General features: G+C 40.1%; 1 protein-coding gene across 2 annotated transcripts in view; it reads left to right on the top strand.

The window, feature by feature from the left end:
- The window catches only part of znf704 (zinc finger protein 704), a 47,896-nt gene that overhangs the window by 9,702 nt on the left and 14,430 nt on the right, over nucleotides 1–23,764 (top strand). The gene's annotated exons all lie outside the window — the stretch shown is intronic.

Raw genomic sequence — 23,764 nt, 5'->3', positions numbered from 1 at the left:
CAGCTTTTGCCAAAGTTAACAGTTTTCCTTGTTTCGATGCCAGTGGAGTTTAGAAAGCATGCGATTACCATCTGAAAAGACAGCTCTCTTGATCTCTCTCTTTCTCCCTCTCATTCACTGTCTCACTCTCCCAGACTCAATGCACTATTATCTGATTGAACACTGAGGGTTTTCCTGCAACAATTTACTTGACCAAACCAAGTGTGTCGAATCCAGTATTCTCAGATCGGCCTAACTACACACAGCTAAAAATACCAAACAGAAATGGGCTTGTATTTATATAAAGAGGACTTTGCCCAACATGTGTAATAGAGGGTTCTTGTTTTTGAGCCACTATTATGGTTCCCAAAATTCCAAACGTTGTGGGATTTGTCACAATGACAACTTAAGCAGGCACAGTTTTCTGAGGGAAATGGATTTGTATACATTCTTATAAGAACAATTGCAAACAAATGGTTTTAAAACAAACGAAAACACCACACGTGGTTGCAGTGTGTATGCAGGCTACCTAGTAGAACTTTTCTTAATTATTTACAGTGTTAATGTGGCCTTCCAAAACACTGTTTGTCTGTGTTGTAGTGTGCAAAACCTGAATAGTGACTAGAAACTAAATAGTAACTAGTGACTACATTCTTTTCTAAACAATTATACAAAGCACTTTGCAAAGTGGTAAATAAAGCCAAATAACAGTTAAAGTGAACGCTAGAAACTAAATCAATAAAGATGGATCTTAAGTTTAAAGAATGATTTAAATAAATGAACATATTTAGCCAGCTTGAGCTCAGCTCAACAGGTTGTTTTATTGTCTAGGAAACCTGATGGGAAAAGCCTGATGTTGTTTTTAATGTCGGCTTAAGAACAGCCAGAAGGGACCAACCCGGTGTCCTGAGCCAGGCTCATATGAGCTTAAAATGTCTGTGATCATATTTTGGTACCAGGTGCATTCATGTTGTTGTAAAGCAAGGGTCTTCAACAAGTAGGTCGCGAGCAGGTTTCCAATAGCTCGCAAATAGGTTGACAAACTGAGACACAAAATTAACACGATATCAAAAGTGAGGTAGCTAACTTTGTGGGCCATAGAAGTGTAAAGTGGTTATGTTTTCTTGGACCCTGATGGGAACATATGCAGTGATATAGCTAACTATGTGGGAAGAAGTGTAAAATAGTCGTGAACCTTGACATGAAGTTAAGATTTTTCATAAGCTTTGGGTATTGCAATTTTATACGTGTAAGCTTCATTTAGCTTATGAGATGAAGAGAGGTTGGAGACCTCTGTTGTAAAGTCAATTCTGAGAGTATCTGGTAACCAGTGAAAACATGCTGAAATCAGAGTGATGTGATCTCATTTTAGTCAGGGTTACACATGTGCACCGTTGTAATATCAGATCCATTCTTTAACCTCCCCCTTTCCATATTTAGTGTGTCAGTATAATACAATTTAGTATAATGGGACAAAATGAGATTGTGAGATGCACAGGAGAAAACCAGATGAGACAAAGATTTTCTGGCATGAAGGATTTTTTCATTAAACACTGGCCTATGTGAATAATTTAAATATCATATCAATTTGTATTGACTCTTTCTATCTCTACTTTATCTCTCTGTTTAACAGGATTCATAACAGTTGATTGTACTAAACCTCAGATACAATTGTTTGGTATTCATGGGCCCACCCCACCACGCTGTTAACTAAGCTTTAGATGTATTGCACATAGACTAATCAAAGACAAATCCCTCACTCTTTGTCAATATCCACGGCACACTGGTGAGAGCCGCATCCAGTTGGTCTGCGCTGGCTCGTTCGACATGTTCTGGCTCCTGAGAAAACGACCACCTGTGATGCCGCAGGAGTGGAATTGTGAGTTTACATTTATATGCAAATTGGCTCTTTAATTAAGCGTGCTGAATATTGGTGAGTTTGAGTGGGGGAACGGTTAGCCATGGATTAGTAGACGGTCGGCCTAAATTCACTGCTATCTTTTGCCAAAGCACTGGACCGTAGTAAGCATGTGTAGGCAATGTGTGTGTGTTATCTCAATGCAGGATTTACATTCACTTTAACAGCAAAAGACTTCAGAACCATTTTGTTCATTGGTGTACACTTGACATGCTAATTACAACATCAGTTATTGAAAATAGAAAGATTGTACCATTTTTGACATTGTGCATACATTTCAAATTAAATCCACAGTTTTTTCTAAACAACGTATTTGACACCCTAGTGTCAACAAAAAGTTGTATACTTATTACTTCGACGCTAGCAGTGGAATAGACACATCATGTGTAACATTCATTTTGAAACCATCAGCAAAAATCTATTTGCAGTTATTGATGTCGTAAATAAACATAATGCTGCTTCTTTGGAGATTGAACACTCTTTATTGCTGTCAAGGGAGCGTGACAAAATGTGTTGGCCTGACAGCATCGATGGCATTAATCAACAGATGAATCAATCTAAAGCCTCACAGAAAATGTCACTAGTATGCTAATTTGTCTACATCAATGCTGTTGTATCTGTATGGTAGTTTTGTGTTCACTTATTCCCTGCCTGCTTTCTATAATACAGTGCATGGCCTCAAAGCCAATGTGTATGTGACAGTGGGCTCTGTGGGCCCTCTGCTGCTTTCGATCTAATCCATAGTCCCCGGGCTTTAATGGACTGATAGCACAGAGTGCTACAGGAAAACAAAAAAGCTCTAATTGACTCTATCGACAAATGTGCATTATGGTCATCTATGGTGTATATAAGAGATGGTACTAATTGACGATAGTGTCAAGTGTCACACATCGAGTCCAGACAGAAGCACTAATGAGGAGGTGAAATTAGTGAACTGAACATCCATTCTCTTAAGTATAAAGTGAGAATATTACCCAAACTGGGCAGTTTAATCAGCAGGTACTGGGTTAAGTCAGCTCCTAAAATGATGAGGAAATGTGTAAAAATCATTTAAGAATTAAATTTAGAAGGTTCCGCCTATTATCGCACAGTTAAACTAAGAAGTACAGTGCCTGAAAACATCCAATACCCGTTTGGCACTAGCATACAGAATGATGTTCTGTTATTTGTGTGAAATCTGAACATAACTCAAATGATCTTAATTCAATAGGCGCAGACAACAACATCTTTGACTGCAAATGTTTGAACATTACCATATTGTCTAGTATTTTTATTTATGTGCTGACAGAAGTGCATGTAGATTATTGTTTGAAAGAAGTAAATGTATTTGATCACTTGTGTTCTATGTTTTTCTATTATTAGTATTAAATTGAAGTCCATTAACTTTTTGTATTTTTTTTTACCTAATAGCCAACTATATTATGTGTATTTTGCTTTTAGGAGTTTTTCATTTTTTGTGCTTGTTGTAAGAACAAAGTAGAAAAACACAAAACTGCACATGAAAAATAATCTTGAGTACAGAATGTACAGCATAGAGATTGCAAGTTGATTAATAGTGAACCTCCTGCCATAACTAAGTATTAACATTGCTGTACTGACCCTGGCAAAGTTTTGGTTTGGGGCAAAGACATTGTGACACATCGGGGGAGGAGGGGGGGAGGAACGACTTGCTTCTCAAGTGTAACCTATTAAAAAACAAACCCAGCCCTGCAGAACTACCTCCTCCCCACATTATTTCTAATTATGGCCATCAATTTTGAAGCTCCATTGACCTGACTGTTTTGAATTATTGATATCTGTCAGGCTGACAGGCTTTATTAATTAAAATGGAGATGTACTAATTAAGAGCACGGCATGAGGGTGTCATAATTGTAGCACCATTTTAATTTGAGTGTCGCTCATCAATTTTATCGCTGTGTAGCAGAGTGGCCGCGGCATGACTGAGGGGTGGGCGACGGTACGGGGGAGGTGCCCTCATTTGACATGTGCGTGTGTGCGATTGTGTATGTGTGTTTCGGTATACGTGCATTATCATTTGATACCACTCCCACTTACTCACTTTTCAGATTATCAGGACTGCCTGCTTTAAGGACCGAATGTTATAAAGACTTCCTTTCTTTGTTCATAACAGTTTGCTTGATAAGAACATTAATTATTCTTTGTCATAATTCAAGGGGCAAATTCAATTCAAAGACAGGCCATCCAACAACACAACATATCAGTTCCTCCCAAGAGCTGCTTGCCACATTTGTAATGTGGGGGCCACTTAAATGTACGTTTAATTAATTGAGACTCTCAATCTATTTTTTTTTTTCCAAAGGAGTGACCTAAACAGCAAATTTGTGTGCTTTTGTAACTTGTCATAGTCTAATGCAGACACACATTTTAAAAGGGAACAATGTGATTCATCTCAAAGGGTCCCCTAGATGAGAGTTTGTCTTAAGGACTTGGAACGAAACATGGAAAAATGCTGTGAAGCTCTGTGACTGTCAAATAGTTTAGTGTGGCTTGTTCAGTGTGGTTCAGTACATCTGTTTATTAAAGGTCCCATGGCATGAAAATTTCACTTTGAGTTTTTTATTCTTGTATTTACCTTAAATCCTCAAAACGCCCTTCATCATTATCAAAAGAACCTATGTTGAAAGCATACAAGTAAACCGAGTCATGCTGTAAAATGTTTAAAGATACACTTTTAAAGCATATTCCTGTACAATTTAGAGTCATAACCACAGAAAGCTTAGTGTTGTAACCAGTTTGTAGACTAAACCTTCATATGATCCTAACTTGTGTTATGAATCAAAGGCGTGATGCCTGCACTACTGTTAATTCCCAGATGTGGTTTGAATCCACCTTCTGGACCAACAGATGTAAAAAAAGATATTTACACCACGGGACAGGCTATAATGTGTTTAGCATGGTGGCATGTAATTTCACCTCCAAGAGAGCAGAAAGATCATTTTTCACACAAGCGGCAATCATACATACTTAAAGTGGTGATACTGTGACATGCGTTAAAGGACCTTTCAGTACAGATCTGCTTAATTCACTGGTTTTTTTTTTTGCCAGAATTATGTTTAATGACATGAATAACAACTAGCCTACAAGAACGCTATTTGACATGCAGCATCTCAACAGTTGGCATTTCTCTGAATTCTGCTCTGCACTGTTGAGTCCAATACACAGTTAAATAAGGCAGACATTTAGTGAAAACTATCCCACAGATGTCTTTCTCCACATCCTTATTTTGTGAGGAGGGAGCGATAAAGTTAATTGAAAGCTAGCCATTGGTTAGTCTGACATCTAACAGCCATCTGCTGGGGCCGAGCTGCAATGCTTTTTTTCCTGAATAGGACAACAGTAGAATATCCTTTTACTTCATAATCCAATAAGAGGGCTCTGTGGTCTTTGGTGTTTCCAGTAAGCTCTAATGCGGCGAGTAGGCAGCAGACCAGAACTGTAAATAAGAGACATGGCACTTTCCAAAAGGAAAAATTTAAAAGGTAATCCATCATCTGTTGGGTTTCCAGCTCACGCATTTGGCCACATATAAAAAAGAAACCAAGATGACCGCAATTTCCCATCCTTTAGTTGTATTGAAGCATGTAGCTTAATATTAAAAAAAGTGAAATACATACTCCTCTCATCCATCCTACAATCTTTTGATCCCTGATGTATTTGTTTCTTTGGCTTTTGTGACTTTCCCTCCGGAATCACCATGACATTTGAAAGCCTCGAGATGAATAGTACCTCCTTTTGTAGACCTCAGCTGCTTCATAAAAGTACCCAATCGTAATTGGCTCTTAACACACACCATCCAACCTTTCAAATGAGATAAAGCTTAGGTTGTTGTATCTCTTCTCTGTGGGTTTCTAGTTAATGTTCTCTATCTTTCTATCTTTCTTTTACACACACACACACACACACACACACAAAAAAAAAAAAAAAAAAAAAAAAAAAAAAAAAAAAAAAAAAAAAAAAAAAAAAAAAAAAAAAAAAAAAAAAAAAAAAAAAAAAAAAAAAAAAAAATTTTTTTTTTTTTTTTTTTTTTTGCTGTCCTTCTTCTTTCATTTCATTCGGTTTCCATTCCTTTTACATTTCTCTCTTCAATTGTTTTCATCTATTCTGCGCTTCAGTTGTCCATTCTCGTGAAAGGGGCAGTGGTACTTTTATCTCTGGGGGTTGATAAAGTGTGTGTGTGCCTTTGTGTGTGGGTGTACACAGGAATTCAGAAGACAGCTGGTACAGTTGCCCTCTCAACCCCCATTTGGATAGGTTGTTTGAACCATCTCGTTTTCCTCAACACACACACACACACCACCCCTATCAGAGAGTTCTTAATATCAACAAGGCAGCAGTTTGTCTGAACTATAGATTTGTCACCTCCCTCCTCCCCCTTTGTCCTATCTCTCGCTGTAAACAACGCAAGCCAATGGCTTCGGTCACGTGAGCCACCAGCATCTGCTGGCGAGGTTGTTATTGTTTTGATTTGGGTTCCACATGTGAGCAGCTGTGTGTGTGCAATCATTTTAGGGGTTTAAGTCGGGTGGGACTCGGATGTTCTGCCAAACTCAAAGGCTGTCTGCAGAACTTTATGTGTATTTTTGCATGTGTGCCTAGGACTACATCCACACTACTACATTTTCTTTAAACAATGAATATCTTTGTGTGTGTGCGTGCGTGTTATGATAGCTTTGGCATCATTACCTCACTATGAGCTGAAAATGGATGTGTTTACCAGGAGCTTCTCTTTCTCTCTCTTAAAGATCCCTTTCTTATTTTCTCTCTTGGAGGCTTTCTAGGCTCACAGCGCACACACTCACACACACACACACACACACACACACACACACACACACACACACACACACACACACACACACACACACACACACACACACACACACATACACATACAAATCGTGTTACACAGCCATACCCCTCCATATAGCATGCATAATTCATGACCTCCCATTGACATCTATGTAAACATGGGTGTTTTCCTCAGCTGATCTGTAGTTGGTCTTTGTCAGGGTTGGGTGAGTAAAATACTGTGTGTGTCTGACTTTGAAATATATCATAAACCGTTCATCCAATCTACTTCACACTTGGTTTCCTGGGTACCCAATGAACTTGGGGTTTGTGCAGTTTGGACAGCATTGGATATTTTTTTTATTTAATGTTGCTTTAAAAAAATTTCCCTTCGTTCTCCCTTCCTGTCCTTTTTCTCTCTTTCTCTCTCTCCCACTTGCTTTCACCTCCCTTGACATGCTGTATTCTACCTTGCTCGCCCCATCTCTACTTTCCCGCTTATTTCCCCCTTCGTTCTCCCACGATCTGTCTCTGCCACCCTCCCACACTGTAACCCTCCTTCTCTTCCTTTGTCTCCTGTCTCTGCTGCCTGCTTTCTGTGTGTGTGTATGTGGCTGTTTTTCCTCTGACTGACAGAGAGAGATGTTACAGCTGTTGAGCTGTGTCCTGTCGCTGTATAATAGGTAGTGTGGCTAACTTACACTAGCATATGAAGTCAGTAGCGACCACCACAGTGAGGCAAGTACATGTTGTTTATCTGAGCTTTCTCTGACAAACAACTGTGTTGAATTTTGACACTAAAGCATTCTCAAAATTTGAAATCTGCCTGCACACTCAGATTCCACTACAGTCTAATTTCTTCCAGTTGGTTTTCACAAGGGAAATTTAGTTATTTAGAAAATAGCTGTAATTAATAATATACACTGAAATTAACGTGCAGTTTGCTGAACATGCATACAGATTCCATACCCACACCCACACATTTCCAATTATGTATGCAAATATGCTAATCATTTTCAGTAGGAAGGGTTAATGATTAATGATGGGTGCACAATCACACATTTACAAATGATTATGATATCACACGCAGATAGACAGCATAGAAGCGCCCCCGACTCAGTTGTGTTTCATATTATTTACAGTCCAAGTTTGTTACTTTTTGAATGCAGGTGAAAGCGTGTAGCATTGACCAACATCCTAGTGACATTTGGCACTCACGTACATCAATCTGTTGCCTCGCCTGTGGCTGCTCGTGGTAGCGCTGAAGATGTAAGTGGCATACTGACACACAAGTGGTGGGAGTGCAACACATATTTATGTAGCTTGAGGGTTTTACTTTGTGCACTTTCCTGTTGTGTTGTTATTTCTGTTCTATTAAAAAATCCTTGTGTAGGTTGAAATTGGCAGGTGAGTGAACAGGTAGGTAATTACATAGAGCAGGGATCTTCAACAGGGGGTCCGGGACCCCCAGGGGGTCCTCAGAGTCACTCCAGGAGGGCCTCCAAATTATTGTTAATTTTTGAAAGTTTTTTCAAAAATTAAAAAGTCTTAACATGATTTCAACATATTATTAGCAAATATAAATCCCCACTGACGGTAGGCTTACTGGCCAATAGGTAATGTAGTCACTAAGGTAGCCATCCACAGATACAGTTCATCCCAAAGGATTGACTGTTTCACATTTGTTTCACATTTTAGGGTTAAAAATTAAAACATGATTTATAAAATCATGCCAAAAATTGTTAGGCTATTTAAATAGCTTAGTATTCTATGCAGAAAAGGTATCTATAAATGCTTTAGGCTGCCCTAAAAGTTATTGTAGGACCAGATTAATATGCAACTTCATTTTATACAATATTTGTAGTAGGTTGTCCCTGATCCGTCTCTATTTCAGTTAAGGGGTCCTTGGCTTAAAAAACGTTGAAGACCCCTGACATAGAGCAATGCGTTCTCGTATTTAAAAGAACGACTAAGACTTAAACACAAAATAGCCCCTAGAGGTGTAAATAAGTCCTTGTCCATCACTGAACATTATACCATTATCTATGTTGTTCTGTGAGGAAACTTCTCCTCTGTCTGGCTGTCAGCCTGCTGATTCACTAATAACTTTGAAATAAGCAAGCCATGCTACAAAAAATAAGGCCGGGGGTAGGGGAGACATCTGGTTTCTGACATGCTGCATGTAGGCATGAATTTACAGTAACAGGGTTACTGCAATGCATGTATACACACTGTTAGTTGCCTTTACCCTGCACTCACAGCAACTAATCCTGTGAAGGAGTGAGCTTTGTGCTTCTTTTCCCAAGGTGTCACATTTTATGGAGTACCTCTTTTCAGGCTGCATACAGGCAGCCTTCACTACCCAATTGGTAGGGCTTGCCTTGTAGGAGGCAATATGTCCTAAAAATGATGCCATAATTTATATAAACTAAAGCTTAGACAGTGCTATTTATACAAGAATTAATAGTGTCTGCAAAAATAATTGGTTTTACATAGTTACCTTTTAGAAAGCATATACTGTAACTGTTTGTCTTGTATGGATGCATCAGTAGAGATCTACTGTTTGTGGAGTAATGGAACGAAGGAGTCTTTGTGTGGACTTGTTGACATGGTTGAGCGGGAAGAAGGAAGGGATGGGCTCTCTGTCTCTCTTTTTGTTTCTCCACCTCCCTCTCTTGTCTCTTTCTTGGTGTTTTCTTTTTTCTGTCATGGCTGTCTCTTCATCCTCGGTGTCACATCCTCATACCACACAGCAGTAAATTAATCAGAGATTATTCTCGCCTGATGAAGACCTTCCCCCAAAACCTTCCTCTCTCTCCCTCTGTCACTCCCCCTTCTTGTCTCTCTGTCATTATTTTCCAGCACCAAGGAAAGACTCACCATAAAGGTCATCCAAACATGCTTTTGACTTGTATTGATTATCTGACCACTGAGTGATTCTCTGTCCTTTACCAAAAACTATTAAGGTCCCGATGGGCAAGGCACGTACTGGCTGCTTCTCCAATGTGGCTACAATCTTTAACAACTGTAGTTGTACAGTAGGTGTGACATTGTCTCACTCTTCAGTGTGAAGAAGGGCATTGCTGTAAAACCACATCTTAGTTCACTTTTCCTGCTCAAGTTGAGGTTATCAATCGCATACATAACGGATCAAATCGGGAGGAAGAGGAAGAGAGGAAGAATGAGAAGGGGATAGAGGGGGTGAGAGTAAAGGGGGAGGGGTGTCAGTAAAAGGCCTTTAGGTAAATGTTGAAGTGGCGGGCAGATCCTTTGTCTTGCCTTGAGGCTATCTGAGGCGATTGGACCAGCTGATAGGCCTTTTATAATGCCCTCCATCAGCTCAATCTCCTGGGCTTTTATGAGCACCTTAAGCAAACACACACACACACTCACATGCACACTGACACACAGCTTCCCCAGCCCCCACTCCCTTCGAGGTGTAATTGGGAAAGAGGCCCCTTCCTCCTGTGTGTGGATCGCTCTCCTGGGAGATGAAGGGCTGGAGTTGTGTTTGGAAGTGTGTGTGTCTGTCTGCGCCCGCTTGTGGTTACAGTCAAGGTGTTTATAATCAAGCTCAGCGGTGATAAACGTGTACTTGTGTCGATTTATGTCTTTGTGGTTTATGGCTCTTATTGTGTGTGTGTGTGTGTGTGTGTGTGTGTGTGTGTGTGTGTGTGTGTGTGTGTGTGTGTGTGTCCAGGGGGCAGGTAGAGAGAAAAGAGCACTCAGGGGTAACTCGTGCTGCTCTTATGACCCCCATTATCACTACTGCATTTGCCACTAAACACTAATGAACACTAGGGCTGTCCTCGACTAAAGAAATTCTTAGTCGACTAACACTTATACAGTTTTGTCGACTAATCGATTAGTTGATTTAATTGACAGAGCTGTGCGCTTAGAGAGGTGGTTAAGACTAGAAAAGCACAATATAAATGTAGTTAATTAACCATCTGTAAAAGTGAGTTTCTCCACAATTAATCCTGCAAAAGCACCACTTTAAATCTTGTGCTTACCATAAATGTGCTCATAAGTTTCTTGGAAATGAGTAATTAAGCATGAATAAGCATAAAAAATGACTTATCAACTAAAGAAATCTTAGTCGACTAAGACCAAAACGACCGATTAGTCGACTAATCGACTAAGAGGTGGCAGCCCTAATGAACACATAAACACAAACACACACACGCTGATGAGGTGAAAGGTAGCTGGAGGAGCAACTTCCCCCAATCCTTGAAGGAAGGCAGGGAAAAGAGGGGAAATGAGGAGATGGACGGAGGAGATCTTTGATTAAAGATGATTACTCCTTCTCAGGCCCGGGTGAACCTGCATTTAGTTAGAAGATCGTTTTCCTCTATTAATTATAGTCATTCTAACTGCTTACATGTCAACTAACCGTCATGTGATTGTGATGAGACAATATAATAAGCACAATTGTTGTGTACAAAATGCTTAGAAATCATCCTGCAAAGGTGTGCTATTACTGCAAGTATTATTAAGTGAACGTGGTAATGGTATAATTCAGCATTAAGACTTGTCTACACAGGTTTTGTCTACACTAGGGCTGCACGATTATGGCCAAAATGATAATCACGATTATTTTGATCAATATTGAGATCACGATTAATTATCACGATTATTTCTTGTTTTATTGTCACATAATTATATAATTATAACTGCTTTTGCATCCATATTGTGCTACATTCCTACTTATACATCCATATTGTGCTACATTCCTCCTTTATTGCAGGATACTGTTAAGGAGTATGCCATTTCAGCTGTTGTGCGACCGCTTTCCACACATGCATGTTTGCTGTGAAAGATACAGGCAACGCAATTTTCTGTTCACGTTAACGGCGCATGTGGTGCCTGGTATGCCTGGTATCTACCGGACGAAATAGCTACGCGGATTTCTGTGGCTCATTACACTGACACTTACATGTCTGCGTTGCGCTCTGATGCTCCGAAACCCACGTTAGAGGCAACATAAACATCACTGAATGTCACGCTAGTAAACACTAATAAGTCGTTACACAGCAGGTAACGTTAGCCTACCGTTAGCCACAGTAGTAACTGGATTAAAACACGGCTAAAATGCTGACTGCTAAACAGTGTAGTGTGTCTGTATTTCACTATAGGATTCCAACAGCGGGACGTCCAACAGTCTGCTGCTAAAGCTATGAGCTAAAAGACACAAACTAGCACTGGTCACTGCTGTTGTCTGAAAAACAACACAGACGGGACAAAACGTTGCGTTTACTGGTAAACTGGTAAACATTGTGACCGGCTTATGATGACCGACTGCTACCTGTTGTGGAATTTTCCTCACGTTACTCTGTCCTCTGTGACTGTCTAGCTACATCTAGAAACTAAGCTGCGCGGTGCAGGAAGGGAACAGCTCTGATTGGCTCATGGAGACATGTGATCAGACAGTGGTTTATGGAGCGCTAGATTGGCTTTGCAAAAACTATTCTATGAAGAGAATGACGCATTTTAAATATCGCTCGATCACGCAAATTTGATCTTGGGAAGCCAAAATCGTGATCGTGATTAAAATTTGATTAATTGTGCAGCCCTAGTCTACACCCTTGTTGGTCTATATTTTAGAGGCCAATCTTCTTGATTGTTTATGATAGTAGTTATGCTAATGTCCATGGATACCATTCAATATAGCGCATGCTTACCATTCAATAAATATGCCATTGCTAATGTCTCACGAATATTTTATTATTGTTAAATGTCACGACCCGACCCCGGATAAGCGGACATGGATGGATGGATGGATGGATGGATGGATGGATGGATGGATGGATTAAATGTCACACGTACAGTATTTAATATTACAAATGTAGGTGTGATTTTGGACCTCCTTTTGAACCATGTTCATACCCTGTCTTATGTTACTTATGCTCATAACTCACTTAGTGTGTTTCAGAAGTTCCCAGCGTCAGAACTGTGATACCCGGTTAGGGCTGGGCGATATAAAGAAAATCACGACATTCTTCACGATATTCTTGACCAAATACCTAGATGTCGATGTTACGACGATATTGTATGGTTGACTATTGGTGCTTTAACAAAATGTTATTTACACAATGAGATTTTTGATCAATAATCTCCAGAAATGATTTAATGACGTAGTGGGTAAAGAAAAAAATAATAGAACAGCTAGAACAGTCTGGTATGTTCAGGAAATGACATCACTTTACTGTAATGCAGCCTGTAAAACCAGGAAAAGACAACACTTACCACATTACGATATCCAAAATCTAAGACGATATCTAGTCTCATATCACGATATCGATATGACATCGATATATTGCCCAGCCCTACCCGGGAACGTCTGGCATAACACAAAGAAATCATGCTATACCACGCCAGGAAAAAGGGCATAACACAGACAAAGAGATCCTCTGATGTTTGCTTTCCCAGCTAAACTCTCAGGCTCTTCATTTACTCCTTTTCTGAAACAGAACTCAGATACCTCATTTCTCTAGCCACTTCCTTTCTTTACTCCAGCACCGCATCACATGGATGAACAGTGTTGATCTGAGAGGAGAGAGGAATGGAGGTAGGGGATGGAGAAAGACAGGTGAAAGAGGGGAGGGGGTAGAAGGACATAGGGAGCAAAAGAGAGAAGGAAAGTAAAGGAGGAAAAAGAGGGATGAAGAGGGGGGTGGGGGATATTTACCAGCTTGTCTTGACTCTCATAGCTGCTGCCTTTGTTCGCATCAGTGGGCAACCCCCTCACTGCTCATTCTGACTCTCGCTCACTCACACACATTCATATACATCCACATACATCCACATTTGCAGGCATGTGTTCAAGCATTCATACTCGCAGATACTTGCAAGCAGAAACCTAAACATCTCACAGAAAGTGACACATTTACTCTAACACACACACACACACACACACACACACACACACACACACACACATTAGGCCAAATGAGTAGCTTGGAGCAGTGAGATCCTGTGTATTCCCTTTGCTCATTAGGGCATACAGCAACATCAATTCAGGGAAAGCCCATCACTTTGTGTGTGTGTGCGTGTGTGTGTGTGTACGTGTGCGTGTTACACTTATCACACCCATTGTTATTGTTATATCTTTAGTAGTCTGGCATTGCCAAACCTGTCTCCACAGCGCTGCGGAGTGAGGTCTGGCTCCTCCACACATACATAGGGGAAAACTCAGGGTTGTTTGCGTTTTCTGTAAACCAATCACAGTCGTCTTGGGTGGCGCTTAGCTCCGGTTGAAAAGATGGTGGATCTGTAAAATGGACTCGGGAAGGAACTTGTTTTGGTGGAACATTTGCACCCTGCAAAAGAATAAGCCACAAAACAATATTAAATGAAGTAAACTGTTCACACAATACAGTAACGTGAGCTATATAAATTAGCTGGAAAGATGGTTAAATGTAATTTGCTCTTACCAGTGTAACGGCATCCCCACCAATCGGTCCCAAAACGTCCCAGTCAGATAGTAAATGCTGTAAACATATTCTTTGTAAATCTTTGTAAAAACGTGTCATTTTCAGCGTCTAGCTTGCTAGCTCGAAGTTTGTTGTTGTTTTCCGCAGAGAACTGAGGTAGACAACGGCAACACACATCCTGATTATCCTAGAAATGTATTGTTGTCGATCCAGACTATATCTTTGGAAATATGAGCATTGATTTTTGGAGCAATACCTCAGTGTTTTGGCTGTATCATTTCATTTTTGTGACATGAGTTTTTGCTATTTTATTGTTCTTATGTGGTTGTTTTTTGGGGACGTGTTTTGTTTTTATTAGATAGGATTCTGGAGAGAGACAGAAAATGAACATCAATGTCTTAAACCCCAATCTATCTGGACACCGTATATGTTTTTGTTTTTTATTGTGCTTCACAGTGGCAGAGTGCACAAGTTCAAGTAGCAAACGGATCTAAATCACTGTTTTTTTTTAAGCTGCTGATGTACATTTGTGGGGGGCACATGAGCCTTAAGAGGAGACAACATTGTATTTGTTATTGGGGTTTCTCAGTATCTTTAAACTTGTTTGTCAAGGTACTTATTTGATTCAAGGGTAGATTCTGCTCTGCGAAAAGCCCGCTGAGATGCAACAATAGCAGTCACAGGGGCTTACTTGAGTACATCAAGCCACAGGAGGTAAATACAAAAATATATCTAAACACAGATCGTAAGTACGGGCAGTGTTAAAATATGATTTAGCAATCATACAAACAATCAAATAATCAGCATTACATAAATGACGTGTAGCTTTGTGGGGACACTGGACACAGTAAAGAAATATAGCCAAACAATTACATTTGACAGTTTGAGACTGAAGTGAACGAATGTGTAATTAAATGTGTTCTCTCACCCCACCTGCTACTAATATTGGATAGAGGGGAACCCTGTAAGTGGTGTGTGTACTGTATGTACCGTGTGTGTGTTTCTGTGTGTGTGTGTCTGTCTGTCTGTGTCTGTGTGTCTGGCCCAGAGGCTGGGACATAAGTGGGACCTCCAACCTATAGCACCAATCTAGGGCATAAACACCAAGTGTGTGTGTGTGTGTGTGTGTGTGTGTGTGTGTGTGTGTGTGTGTGTGTGTGTGTGTGTGTGTGTGTGTGTGTGTGTGTGTGTGTGTGTGTGTGTGTGTGTGTGTGTGTGTGTGTGTGTGTGTGTGTGTGTGTGTGTGTGTGTGTGTGTGTGTGTGTGTGTGTGTGTGTGTGGGGGAACCCCAACCTATAGTGCAAATCTAGGGCACACCACTAAAGCATGCGTGTTTTGTGTCAATCAAATTCATATTACAAGGTAAAGTGCAGCAGAAAGAGCGGGTGATCATCTGCCTTCATCTCTGTCGCGCAAGGGGTTAACTGTCTTTATGGATGTAAAATGAGAAGAAATCAGGACTTTTTATACATCAACCTGACACACACACACACACACATTTACCCACTGAAGACCTGGGTCTCTGCCCTGCAGCTCTTTCTCCATACACACACTACCTGAAGATTTTTCATACACCTAACCATGCCTGCATCAAAGCCATTAACCTGTCATTACGCACAGTCTGGCTCGCCTTTGTCATAACATGTTTACCTTAAAATTAGGTTATCCATTCACACTAAGTAAGTTAACACGGTGTCGTAAACAAAACAGTTATGCATGCCTCTTTTTAGGGTTTCCTTTGTATTAGAAAAGTGAGAGGAGAAGTAGAAACTGATACGTATTGACATTGTGTAGAGCTTAGCAAGGTAGGGTGCCCATTCTGTCAACACATCCACGCTGCTGTTTAGCGTCTGTAGAGGTGATTAAAAAAGAGAAATAAAGAAATAAAGTGATAGAGAAGATGCTTGTGTAGCTTCACTGTAAAGGTTTGGTGATCCACAACATACATGAATATACAGTACCTTAGGCCTGCACGATAAATTGTTATCAAATCGCAATCTCGATTCACCCCTGTTCACGATTTAATTTTTAAATTACTGTTTTTTTTTCTTTTCTCCTTCAATTACTTAATTGAAAGCATTTGACATTAACATGTTTTAATTATGTAACATGTTCAAGGAGTTCAGATAGAGCCTGTATCGGGGCCATATTTAATTCAATGTGTTACATGTCACTATTTTTGGTAGCCTACTGTACTAAAATGGCCAGTATGTACTTTATTTTCTTTTATTCATTGAAGCCTCTGTTTACAGGCTTGTGGTGATGCGCAATTTGCTATAGGTGCCCAACAAATCTGTTTGGTACTGCCAATGTTTTGTTTTGTCATGGTTCATGTGTGCAATAAACATTACACTTTGTGAGAAAAAAATCATGGCAGAGAATCGTGATATCAATTCTAAGCAAAAAAAATTATGATTCATATTTTTTTGTTTTTATTTTGTTTTTTAATAAATAGCATTTTAGCCCCAATGACTTGGTGACAAGTGCCCGTGAGTATTTCAGTGCAGCTCAAATACTTTATGGTCCAGTTTGTGATAAAAACATTACGTTTTAAGCTTTAAAAATTGAAAATTAACCATATATCTGTGCATTTGTTTAGCTAACTTTTACATATAATGAGTGGAAGTATTTGTTTCCGCCCTGTGCATGTTTCTCTGTTTACATGTTTGTTTGTGTGTGTGTGTGTGTGTGTGTGTGTGTGTGTGTGTGTGTGTGTGTGTGTGTGTGTGTGTGTGTGTGTGTGTGTGTGTGTGTGTGTGTGTGTGTGTGTGTGTGTGTGTGTGTGTGTGCGTGCGCGGCGTGCGTGGTGTGTGTGTGCTCTCAGTCTCCCAGCGGTGTGAGTAACACAGATGAGGGAGGCTGATACTGGAGATCTACTTTACTCCAGAATAGAGTGAAGAGGATAGTCTGAAAAACACACATTGTATACCTTTTAATGAATTGTACACTGAGAAAATCGTATGTGAGAGAGGGGCTGTGTGTGTCAGCAGGTCAACGTTGACTTATTTATCCTTTTACAGCGTAAAATGTATCTCACACAATCTCTGCAGAAAAGCACAAAGGCTAAACACAACTAGGATATACAGTATGTGCAGATATAACCACACGCTGTTGCTCTGAAACTAATTCAGTGTGTCTACTACTGTACAGCTGTAACTGTCCATCTGCAGATACATGAAGAAATAACACACATGTTCTTTGGCTCCATGCCCAGCAAATGTACACCACGCCCTGCTTTGCTCTTACCAGATGGCATTATCTAAGAAATGTGTCTTTTTGTTGACACATTTGAGTATGTTTACATGCACCCCAATTTCCCACTATTATTCCGAATATGACAATATTCCGAATTTGATACAGGTCATGTAAACAGGATATTCCGGTTGGATATTCCAAATAAGGCCATTTTCCGATTAAGACGTGGGATATTCCGGTATTATTAGGGTTTTCGAGGCATTCTTTGGACATGTATACAGCGCATTCGGAATCTGGGTTTTTACAGTAGGCTTGTGGTCAGTTCTGTGCGTTGCTACTGTTGCTGTAAACAAACCAACCAGCCAACAGTTTGCAAGGCTGCAGACCCGATAAGAAGGAGAAACACAGCTACTTTTAAACATTATCAAAGACTTGGATATCAACAGGTTTTTGGATATGCGCACACATCGCTATGCCAACTTTTTCAAGAAGCTGGTTGAAGGAATGAAAGAGGGAGGCTGTGTTCGCACGGTCGTACAAGTCCGCATCCTCTGGAAATTTTTTTTACATGTAAACGGGAATATTAGTGGAATATTCACTCTCATTAGCCATGTAAACAGCTTAGTCGGAATATTGTCTTTTTCAGAATAAAGGCAAAATCCAAAAATATGTGCATGTAAACATAGTCACTGACTTCATCATCTGCAGTTCAATATAGTAGACGATCTATTAACAGTTGTTACACATCCTCATGGTTGCACCAGAGGAAGATCAGGGGATCACAAAAGTCATTATGCTTTATCCTCTGGTGATCATAAATGTCTGTTCGACAATTTACAGCAAACTATCTAACAGTTGTTGAGTCTGGAGCAGTGGTGGACCGGCCAACCGAAAGACCAACATTGGCATCCCTAGCCATGCCGCTAGTGGCTACTGATATGTTCACCATATAGTGCCAGTATATACCACCACAGGACCCAGTTTGTGCTTTTATTATCAGTACATAAATACATAAAATGTGGCTTTTGAAACCAACAGACGACGCCAAGGCAAGATTATTTATTTTGGGCATCACCTCCATGTGCAGTAAAACTCCTATTGCATCCAAAACATTTCCCCTTCTCATAACCCATGTGCTCAGCTTTTACAACATGTATATACACCAGTCTGCAGCTGTCGGCAGCACCTGTGCAAACCTCACATACACCCTCATGTGTGTCATAGGTGTAGGTCTAGAATTCACACATACGCACCTCACAGGAAATTAAATAGGCAACTCAATGCTATAATATGCCCAGTTGCCCGTTTCTCGGCTTTTATAGAAACACAGTTTTTAGGATGTATGTTTTCCAACAAAGGACTGTTATCTGTAACATCTATATAGCCTGAAAGATGCACACAAGCATGTCAAAGAAAATTCCTGTGTGTCCCTTAATACACATCTGCCAATCAAAACCTGTGCCCTTCATGCATGTTAGCCCCGTGTCATATGCAGATTCCTTTTGTGGTTTTGATGTTTTGATGTTTTGTGTGTGTGTGTGTGTGTATGTGTGTGTGTGTGTGTGTGTGTAAGGAGAGTGGAAGAGATCAGAAAAGCACATGGTATAGGAGGCCCTTTCTGATTTATAGAAGCTTATTGTGGAGGAAATAGACGTCATAGTCCAGTGGCTGTAATAAACGAGTAGACCTCCCTGCACGGCTCAGTATAAAAGAGACAGAGACACACACACACACACACACACATACTCCTTGTTGTTGTCTTGCTCACTTACTTTGCTCATAGTATGATTTTGCAGCAACAAAAGTCAAAGAAGCTCAAAGTGTGGGAGGGAAAGTGAGCGAGGCAGAGAGAGTTTAAAGTTAGTCCAGCAAGGGTGAAGGGAGGAAGAGGAGCAAGAGGACAGACAGAAGAGTGTAGGAGTGAGGGGTGTGCTGGGCAGCACTAGTCTCTGTTTCAAAGGAATTCCTGTAACCCACTGCACCATTCAGCTGTTTTCATTATAACTGATTGATAGTTTTTGGGTGACATAGATACCAAAGCTACAAGGGGGTTGTGCCTGTTGGTGTTTGTGTGTGTGTGTGTGTGTGTGTGTGTGTGTGTGTGTGTGTGTGTGTGTGTGTGTGTGTGTGTGTGTGTGTGTGTGTGTGTGTGTGTGTGTGTGTGTGTGTGTGTGTGTGTGTGTGTGTGTGAAGATTTACCTTGGCCCATTTAGTTTGAATTAGTTTGGAGAAGGAGTTTGTAAGAAAGATTTCAATTTTAAAATGTGTTGTGTATCTGAACTTGTCAAGAATTTGACATGCGATTATTTTGTTGACTCTGGGCAGAAGTTTCCTCTCATTAGCTTTAAGTGGAGGGATGTTGTGGTGTGCCGGCAGCCAAGTGCTGTACCAGGATAAGTGCTGACAAATTATTTGTTTCAAAGGCAAGATTTGTCCTGTGGTTTCACTTAAAGATTCCCTTGGGTTCATTCTAGGGAATCTTTAAATTCAGTTGTTAAGCATTTAAGTTCAAAGAAGTGAACATGGGATGGTTTTCTGGGTATATTAAGAGTAATAGCCTCCCCTCATGTTTCAACCACTGTTGAGGTATCCTTGAGCAACGCACTTGACTCCCAACTGCTGTTGTACTGGGTTGCTTACAGGTGTGAGTGAGCAACAGTGTTGAGCAGGGCTAGGCCTGGCCTAATAATGTGGCACGAAGGAAACCGAGACAGAAGTTATGTAGCCACCATCCAGGTAAAACAGCAATTGCTTAAATTATTTAGTGTTGTTCTGTAAAGAAATAGGTTTGCACTTTAAAAAAAATAATAATAATAAGTGCACCCTCTTGCAATTTGTCTATCCAGAACATGAAACTAAACCTAAAAATATGATGAAAAAGAAAAACCAGGCCCACATTTCATTGGATCACATCTAACTGTCAAACTAACATGGCCACTGTAACTTGATCCTCTGTTATTGTCTCACTCCCTGCCCAATGTTTAGTTTGAAACTGGACTCTGCTGCCTGTCCCCCACAACTGTGGAGACTTTGACACACACACACACACACACACGCACACGCACAGAGCCATATCTCCCACTAAACTCATCAGAACCCCTGAAGAGGGAGCTGTTGTTTTACGTATCTCCACACCCTCACAGGGGTGAATCCCAATTCATCTATGAATCTAATTTTATCTCCTGTAGTTTGTAATTTCTGTGTTCAACATGTGTTCATGATTTTTTTCAGTGAATGATCTATGTAGTAGCTCTTGAATAGTTTGGTAGCAAATGGTCAGTATCTTCTTTTTTCGTTTACTTGCATACTTGCATTACTTCATCTGCTTTCAAATCTAAGTCGAATTCAAGCTCGGTCAAGGCTATTAAGGCGCTGACACACTAACCCGATAATCGGCCGTTGGACAGTCTGGCGAGGTCGGTGACTCGAGTCTGTTCCGTGTGTTTCGTGCCGTCGTCCGTCTGAGGAGCCGTCTGCCTTCATTTTGGCCGACCTGACATGTTCAGTCGGAGACAGGGCAGTCGGGACTCACCCGGAAATGGCGAGCGGAATGAGCATGACTAGAGTCTCTCAAAATCTGACGAAAATCTTTTAAATTGACCTTTGTTGATCTGAAATGAAGACCGATTCAGCAACTGCATGGCCTATTTCTTGCTTACAATGTTTTCAGAAACATGTTTCAGTGAACTATTTTAGTACATTATGAGATCGTATTCTGAACAAGCCGCCATGACAGTCTGGCTTTGAATTTCCAGAGAAAACAAACCCATGTGACGCGTTCGTCCAATCAGCTGCCGGTTTTCATATTTTGGGCAACAATACAGATTAGCGCCGCCTGCTGTTATGGAGACGTATTACGTCTCGTCTCTTTGGTGTGTTCTGTGGCACTTTTTGGACCAACTCCGGGAGACTGATCAGTCCGACTGGCTTTTCTGCCGATGGTTGGCCGTTTGATTGGTGTGTAACTGCCATTAAATGAACAGACATGTTTAATTTTTTTAAATAGATTTCTTCTTCAACCCTGTTTACATCTTGCATTAACATTTTAAGACCATTAAAGACAATAGTAGTCTGCTCATCCACACCATGTTAAGGCAGTGGCCTAAAACACATCAGGCCATATCAGCAGTTTGAATGCATACAGGAAGCAGAGTATATTTTCTACTTGAATGGATTGTCTTAAGAGCTTTAGTAAACAAGCTCTTTACTTTCTCTCTAGTTTTCTGATGATGAAGCTATACGAACATGATTATGCATTTAGAAGGACTCTGGGGTCCGATATTAGGGGATGTTTTGATTGCAAGTTAGTGAAGTAAGAATATTAAAACACACTCTAGCATACGAGTGATACACAAACATGCCAACATATGAAACTCGTTTATCAGAATTCACTTACCCATCCATTAACCCTCCAACTACGTCTACTGCCACATCATGCATTTTATCATGTGTCTATCTAACACACATACACACACAGGCTCTTGGTGTGTGTTAATTATAGCCATAATAAGCACGTGGACCAAAACTAAGTTTGATAAGACCACTAATGGCAAATGTGATATGGGGAAATGCCCCTTCCTGCTCTCTCTTCTTCTCCCTCTCATAAATCACATCTTAATTATTAGTCCTCCTAATGTGTTTTTTGAGATTTAGTCTTTAATATTTCAAGATAGACAAAGTACCCACTAATTATTGTCTGTCTCGGTTGCCATGGCGTTAATGTCTACAGTCACATGATGGCCTCCCAAGGTGACTAGGAAGTTGTTTTACGGCGACGTAGGGTGGGGGGTTATGGGTGAAAGTGGCAGTTGTGCGCAGCTTCGTTTCTTGATTTATGTGGAGGCTGTAATGACATCATATACAACAGTCGAAAGGGTAATAAATTAGACTCCGCTAATGGAGGCCGAGGCTCTTTCTTTGTTAGCTAACGCTCTCGTCTCACAGGGAGAAACAATCTCCATTTTGCCTGTAAAGTTAATACACTTTTAATGGCTTTACATTGATGTTGAAAATGTAATTTATTCAAAATGATGCTAACGTTTAAGAGTCTGTCCAAGACTTTAACTATAGTGCAAAGTTTTTATTATTATTATTATTATTATTATTATTATTATTATTTTTGGGGCTTTTTTTATTAGATAGTGCAGATAGACAGGAAATAGGGGGAGAGAGAGGGGATGACACGCAGCCAAGGGCTCGTAATAGTTCTTGTTAACATTATCTAGCTTGTATCAGATCAAATTAATTAAAATTATAATTAAGTTAACTCTCTTTATTTGTTACCTATTGCCATGTTGTTTTTTATAGATATAGGACCACATATCTATTATATTTAACACAAATGTTTAGTCAACAAAAATATATATAAAATATATAAAAATGTAAAATTGGGGAGTCATAAGTATGTATATAAAAATTTGTCAACTCGGGCCAATGAGCGTTGCGGTAAAAAAGAAAAAGAAAACCTCAAAGAAATTGTTCTCAATACAACTGCCAAAACAGTAAGAGCTGCTCTGCTTCCCTGTGCTGTATTCTCTACAGCCTTTGTTACCTATTATGGAAAAGGTTTACTCTAAACATGGTAGATTCAAAGTGGGTTAGACAAAACATGATCCATAATGAATACTCCACTAAGTGTTTAATGAGATTTATCTACTAAGAAACATGATGTGTCCTTAATAATCATTATAGAGTCAGAAATGTCTCATTTAAACATAATTTTGTGACTAATTTGGGGAATAACGTTTGTCAGCTTTGAGTCGTCTAAGTCCTCTTAAACACATCTTTGTTAGTTTGACACGTGTGGATTTTGGCACTTTTCTTTTTCTCTAGATTTGCTTAAGCTTGATCATCTTAGATGGGTAGCATCTGTGCCTTAAAGCCATTCTAAAAATAAACATTGGGGGTCACGACTGGGCTTAGACTGGGCCACTCAACACGTTTGACACTGTTTTTCTTAAGCCTCCCTGCTGTTGCTTTTGATTGTACAGTATGCTTTGGGTCACGTCCTGTTGGGGTGTGAATTGTTTCCCAAGTGAAAGGGGCAGTGAAAGTCATTACATGTCTCCCACTTCCCTGTCATGCTTACAGTGGGATATTGCACCAGACTGCAACACTACTGAGGAGCCTTTTGCATGTGTTTGCAGGATGTCGTAGGATGTTTTTTTTTCCTGCCTAACAACACAGATGCAGTGAGTGTAGTGATCACAGCCAAAGCCCTCTTGTGACAGACATTGTGTTCCTGGGTATTGTGGTTACTTGTATGGCCACTTTTCTTGTTTTTATATAATTTTATTGTTTTTTTTAATTATTTAATTACATCTAAGGTGAAATGTCGTTGAATTTGGAAGACGCAGGTTTCTAGATTCACTCTAACACCTGTAATCTCAGTGGGCTTTCAATGCTTTTATTTGCAATTTTTTTTGCTGTG

This window comes from Perca fluviatilis, chromosome 13, assembly GCF_010015445.1.
Source record: "Perca fluviatilis chromosome 13, GENO_Pfluv_1.0, whole genome shotgun sequence".
Classification (NCBI taxonomy): Eukaryota; Metazoa; Chordata; class Actinopteri; order Perciformes; family Percidae; genus Perca; species Perca fluviatilis.
Note: the sequence above shows the minus strand (reverse complement) of the source record. Positions and strands in the feature narration are given on the sequence as shown.